We start from the raw sequence: 7,078 nt of genomic DNA, 5'->3' as shown, positions 1-7,078 counted from the left end.
AAGAAAAAGAGAAGAAAGAGGAAGTGGTGTTGAAATCTATCCCAACACCACCACCTCCCTTTCCTCAATGATTGAAGAAAAAGGCTGATGATACTGAATTCAGAAAATTCATGGCAATGCTCAAGCAATTGACAATTAATGTGCCTCTGGTTGAGGTACTTGAGCAAATGCCAGGATATGCGAAGTTCATGAAAGACCTTATAACTAAGAAATGGAAGGTTAGCCATGAGCCAGAGGGTAATCTTCTCTATTGTGGCACTATCTCTTCAAGGTCTTTAGTGTAGAAAAACGCAGATCCAGGAGCGTTTACCATCCCGTGTACTATTGGCCCCCTGAAGTTCACAAAAGCACTATGCGATCTGGGCACTAGTATAAATTTAATGCCACTGGCTGTGTATAAGAAATTGGGTTTGGGGGATCCTACCCTAACAAATATGTGGTTGGTAATGGCAGAAATATCTATGAAGCAGCCAGTGGGCATACTGCACGATGTTTTGGTAAAGGTTGCCGATTTTGTTCTTCCGGCTAATTTTGTAGTCCTAGATTGGGAAGTGGAATTTGAAGTGCCCATGATCTTGGGTAGGCCACTACTTACAACTGGGAGAGTGCTAGTAGACATGGAGTTGAATGAGATAAAGTTCAGGTTCAATGACAATGAATCACTCTTCAAAATACACTCATCCATAACTCAGAAACATGATATGAGTGTTTTTTCAATCGTTGACATCTTCTATGATAATGGTAAAGGGGTATCAACAGGTCGTCTTGGCAAAGTCTAAGTAGTCAAGACAACCAAGTCGTGCCGCGATAGTAAATCAGGCGCTATTGGGAGGCAACCCAAAGTTTTTATGTTTAAGCAAGTTTTTTTACTTCTATAATTAGGATTTAGTATAGAGAAGGTCAAAAATGAGGAGGTTTGCTGAAAGGCCATGACAACATCTCTGATAAGTCGTCATAACTATGACAAGCTATCAAAAATATCGTCAGATAGGCCAAACTTGAGGCAACCTGTGCTTAGGGGTGACGACATTGGTGATAGGCTGTTACGCTTGTCATAAGCCATCATAAGTCGTCGTCAGCCCAAAGCCTTAAAAGCTAAAATTCTAGGCCCAGTTTAAATCAAATCTAACCCAGCCCAGCATAGGAACCTTTTCCAAATTTCCGCTAGTTTTAATTCTTTTCCTTTAGTTTTTTTATTTTCTTAGTTTATTTCCTACTCTTTGCAAAACACTTCAAGAAAACAAGTTCCCTTGTGCGTGGGTTTAAAATTCATAATCAAGAGATTCTTTCTACTTTCTACTTCCTCTTGTACGTGCAATCAGATTCAGAGCCCCCATCAGGTATACTCCAACTTTAACACTTCTTTTCTTGTGGTAAGTGATTGATAGATGACAACCCAAGTCCCTAAGATGCTTGAACCAAGTTCAACTTGGAAAGGAGCTAAAATCGCACCTAGGGTCTGCTGTGCAAGCCCAGGGTTTAAAAAGACAGCTCACACTCAGAATTCAAGTGGATTTTAAGAAATAATGGGGACCAAAATTTGAGTTAAAATCAAAAGTAGGTTCTGATAAGAGCTGACGAAATTCATGATAGGCTATCACAATTATGACAGCTTATCAAGAATGTTGTCAAAGGCTGATAAGAATGAAGTGGTTTTAATTTAGAGCTGGCGACATTCGTGATAGGCTATCACATTGTGACGGCTTATCAGGAATGTCGTCAAAAATTGTTAAAATTTTAAAGGTACTGTTTAAGGTTTACGACCATTGTGATAAGCTATCACACTCATAATGGCTTATCAAGAATTATCGTCACACCTGGAACTTGAAGCATGAATAAGCCAAAATGATTAATATGTTTGTATTTGTTCTCTTGTGGACTAACCAATGGTTTTTATATTGCTTCAGGAACCTTAAACTGGAACCAAAAAGAAAGTGCCCCAAAGCACCAAAGAAAGTGTACGTCGTAAGCTTATCGATGAGGGATCTGATTATGAGGAGAAGGAACCCCTGCTCAGGAAGCAAAAGGACAAGCAAAGTCTGAAGAAACCTTTGCCACCTCCACCCATTAAAGTGGAGGATAGTGATGATACTGAGACTACAACACCACCAGAAAGTGCAGCTTTTGAACATACTTCCTTTGAGCAAGAGGGTTCTGAACAACATGAGTCTGACCATGCTAAATCTAAAGAAGAGGAATAGAAAAGTTCTGAGTCTGAGGGAACAACATCTGGATCCCCATCCACTGAACAACAAGATGATAAAGAGTCTCCATCTCGGGGAACACTTATCAAATATAAGAACTCGGAAGTTCGAGATAATGCTAGATCACAAATTCCCAGGGTAGAGAGCATTTTCATCGCTGGGCTCCGCAAAACTGATAGAAGGAGTGCTAAGAGGCCAATTTAGGAAAAAAATATGATTATCACTAAAGGGTTGAGCAGGTACCCTGAAGTGGAACAGAATTTCCAAGTGTATGGCTTGGGACGAACCAAAAAAGGAGGAGGTTTATTTTTCCCTACACTAGTTCGGGAGTTCTACGCGAACTACCAGGCTCAGTTGGAAAACATGTGTAGGCCAGGTGAAAGAGTAGAAGACCGGCCCCTGTTGGATAGAGTGTAGGTGAGGGGCTTAAGGGTTGATGTCTCAATCAGAACCATCAATAGGTTCTTGCATGGTCCCAAATTCAATTCTCAAGCCACCGCACCATCAGTCTATGCTTAGATTAGGAACTGGGAGAAACAATGCCCTTAGTTAGCCAATATCATAGTTGAAAGAGAACCAGCATGGGTAACAAACCCAAATAAAAGAATCTACAAGTCTTCTTTGACTCAAGAGGTAAAGTTTTGGTGGGGTATAGTGCATATCTGGCTGATGCCCACTGATGGAGACAATATTCTGGGTGATGAACTAGTTATTCTAGTGGCGAGCATGGTGTAGAACCTTCTCTTAAATTTTAGGGAAATCATTGCTGATGAGATGAAGATTAGAATGCCGAGAATCGATATTTCTTACCCTTTCCCTTGTCTTATCATAGAGTTATGCTGAGCTACTAATATGTTAAAGATTGCAGGGGTTGATGATGATATTCCTGCCCAAAAGACTTACAACCCCATCCGGTTTGATGAAAATCAGCCAGCATTGAGACTTGATAGAGGTGCAGAGGTAGCAGCAGACCCTCCAGTTACAGATGTCGGTGCAATACCTTATATAAAAGTACAAGATTCTGAGGCTGTGCAACCAACTTCTTCTGCATAGGCAGGATCAGTGCCTGAGACTGAAGCCAGACCTTCAATTCCTATAGCAGCAGCAGGTTTTGTATTTCATCCAGTCGATATCCGAAAAGTGGCTAAACAATCCAAGTGGTGTGAGGCACAGCTAAATGCTTTTGCCAAATAGTTTGCTGCTGCAGTGGACAAGAGAATCAAGACTGCCCTTGAGCCTTTTATGACTTTTCCTGAGCGGGTTGCAGATTTGGAAAACTGATTTGATGTGCGGGCAAAAGAAATGTCAGGGGTTGATCTTGCTAGATTCAAAACGGCATTGGACAAGGTAAAGGTAGATGTCGGGGTATTGCAGAAACACTAATTTATAATTCCAACAAGTCAGGCCATACATAAATCTGAGGAAGAAATTCCAATGCTTGACCTTACTGGAGACTCACTAATGAAAAAGAAAAAAAAAGTGAGAAGAAAAGTAAGGGAAAGAGAGAGAGGCCCGACAGTGATAAAGAGAGAAAAATAGAGAATGGGGAAAAGGGCAGAAATTAAGTCCTTAGTTGATAATAAGAAATGGGAGGCATCTATCCAAGCTAGGGATGCAGGTGCCTCATCTAGCAGGGCTCCAGCTACTACAAATCCAGATTCTCCCAATGGAGAGAAGACAGCAAATGATGCAGTAGCAGGGTGGGAAACCCAGGATCCATGTGCTTGATAGCCTTCAGGTATACCCTAACCCTTAGAGCAGTTTATTTTTTATTTTATGTTGAGGGTGTATGGTAGGTTATTGTTGTAGCATATTATAATTAGGAGTAATACAAGTACTTGAGGCAGTTAGCTTGTTTTGTGATTTTTGAGTACCTCTCCAATGGTCTGATATATTGTCTACTATCTGAATTGCATCCATTTGTGACCACAGTGCATCTTTTTGTGGCATTAGTCTGGTAACTGGATAACCTTTGTTAAACAAGTACATGAACCGAATAAGTAGTGATATGCAAGATACTTGTGTGCCATGTGTGTGTAAGGTCTTACTCAATTCCCGTTGTGTGTTGAATATAAAACTTAACCGGTTAGTCTTGCCATGGTCATAGGATAGGAGTTAGGAAAGGATTATAGGCCGTTTTTGATGATTAGTCCACTTTTAGTCTAAATGACCTTCCCAATGTGAATAATATCCCTTGATCCCTGTTAGATCCTAATTAGCCTATTTCTTTCTACGACACCTTTCACCTTCCCGTTTGTATCATAATGAACTTATTTTGGCCCTGGTCCTCCTTGGACACTGTGCACCTTAACTTAGGCAAACAGCCTAAGTTGAGGGTGGCTATCATAGGGGTGCATGATACAAAATGAGTATGAAGAGAGGAAGAATAAAATGTTGGGTGTTGTAAAAAGGGAATAAGAAATTAGAAAGTTGTGTAAAAGATGATAACAAGATAATGAGACAATTGAAAAGAACACATCTATCTTAAGCATGTGTGATCAATAAAAGAGAGGAAGAAAAGAAGGTTGAGAGTTTAAACCCCGAGATTTTAGTGTAGTGTCAAGGATGCATAGTCACTTTAAAATATCCATGAATATCATACCAGCCCCTGGCCTACGTTACAAGCTTAAGAAAAGACCTATAGTGATCTTAACTTACCTGCCTGAAAACTTGGGTACTGACTATAAGGGCAAGCCTATGGCATTTGACATGCAGTGTTTGGAACTTAATTCTGAGAGTGAGTCTTGTTTTATCCCTCTATTTATGTATTTGAATTCTGATATAAGTGAAAAAGGTATTTCTTTGTTGTAAGGGCACACTGTGTATGTTGCTAGTGACTGACTTGTTCAGATAAGTGTGATCTTGGTATGGCATGGTTGTTATTTCTGAATTTTTTCCATATCTTGATTCTTGTGAGTTGCATGGTTGTTTTCCAAAACATCCACAGTGAGCTTTAAAATTGACTGACATTGGAGATGTTGAATGTGTTTTGAACTAGTATGAGTAGTTAGTTGCCAAATTGTACTTTATATTCTCTTAGTTATGTTATGGTTGCTTGAGGACAAGAAATTGTTTAAGTTGAGAGTGTTGATGTGTGAGCCTATGCTAACATATTTGAGGCTTTTAACTCTAAATAATTGTAAGGTCTTGAGCACCTTTAGTTGTTTTTGATTTGTTTACTTTGATTTTTATAGTAAATGTTGAGATGTAGGAGAACCAAAAATAATGGAAGTAAAAAGGCTGAAAAGTGAAGCAAAATAAAGAATAAGTGTGGCTGATGACATTCATGATAAGTCGTCAGCCTGGTGATAAGCTATCAAGGCTGGCATCAGCCTTAAACAGAAGATGGAAGTTGAATACAGTTTTGTGACGACATCCATGACACGTCGTCAGGCTGGTGATAAGGTATCAGGAGCATCGTCAGCCTTAAACAGAAGATGAAAGTTAAAGATAGTTTTGTGATGACATCCATGACACATCATCAGGCTGGTGATAAGGGGTCATCATCGTCGTCAACCTTAGGCAGTGAAAGCAAAAAGTTCAGAGGAGCTGATGACATCCGTGATAAGCCGTCATACTCATGATAAGCTATCACGGACGTCGTTATCTATTCCGAGGAAAAGCTGTAACTTTGATTTTATTTCCTTAATTAGGTTAAACTATTTAAAGCCTTGTTTTAGGGTGTTCTAGAAGCGAATTTTTTGTCTCATCTTTATTTGAAAAGAAAAACATACGATATTTCTCTCTCACTAGTTAAAATATTTCGGGAGTTTTGTACCATGGTTCAATTTAAGTTATACTTCTTGATTTTCATCATTGTTGCAAGTTAATCTTCTCACTTATGAATTCAATTCATGTACTTGTTCCTTGCATCATGAGTAGCTAAACTCCATCAACCTGAATTATGGGATCTAGGGTTAGGTAATGACGATGTGCTAAACACTCAAGATTTAATAGGTGTTAGGATTTCTTGATAATTCTGAGATTTTAATTAACTTCTGTTAGTTGCAAACAGTAGAACACCTACTTTGATTTTCTTGAGAAAGAAACCATATACAGTTAGAAGTGAATTATCAACAGGGACTCGGAAATACTTCATTTAATAATCAGCGTTGTAACAAGGTTGGTTAATCTGAGGTAAAATCTGGACAATGAATAGAAATTCCCTAAGTTCGAGAGGATTAGGAAATTAGACGCTTAAATAGGTCAAGAGACATTTGAGCATATCATTGATAAAGATAGCTTGTTATCCTAACCACCATGAGTATCTTGAGTCACCTCTAGCATCTGTCATGTACCGTAAGCCCTAGTGAACATAATTCTGGTTATTTCTTAAAATCTTGGTTACAAACATCGAAATTAAAGTGACAAACTATCATTTGTGAAACTTAAACCCCCATTTCAGGAAACGTTAAACTATCAGTGAATTAAATCGCAAATGACTTGAGTTCACACCATATTCCCTGTGGGATTCGACCCCAACCTAGTTGGGTTTTATATTGATGGCGATCACTTACACCCATTCAAGTGTGTAGTTTGAGCATTATCACAAGTTAAAAGCTGACCTTTCTCCGGCGTTACCTGAATATTTCATGTTAAGTGTGTTTGTCATTTAAATAATTTAATTGTAAGATATGGTCTTGAATTTTTTGAGTTTTATATTGAAAAGCTCCGACTTGCTGTTGGCTTTATTCAAGAAAATAATCGAAGATGTGGAGTGAGAGAAGTTAAAGTTAAGTGTGAACAAAATGGACTTAGACCAATATTAATGCCTGAAGAATATGATACTAGATGGAATGCTACTTAAACATATTTAAAAACTTTTCTTGCTTATAAAGTTCCTATTACAATGACTTTTAATCAATATTATGGTT

The sequence above is a fragment of the Capsicum annuum genome, chromosome 9 (genome assembly GCF_002878395.1).
Source record: "Capsicum annuum cultivar UCD-10X-F1 chromosome 9, UCD10Xv1.1, whole genome shotgun sequence".
NCBI lineage: Eukaryota > Viridiplantae > Streptophyta > Magnoliopsida > Solanales > Solanaceae > Capsicum > Capsicum annuum.
The sequence above is the reverse complement of the archived record's forward strand: the minus strand, read 5'-3'. Positions refer to the sequence as shown.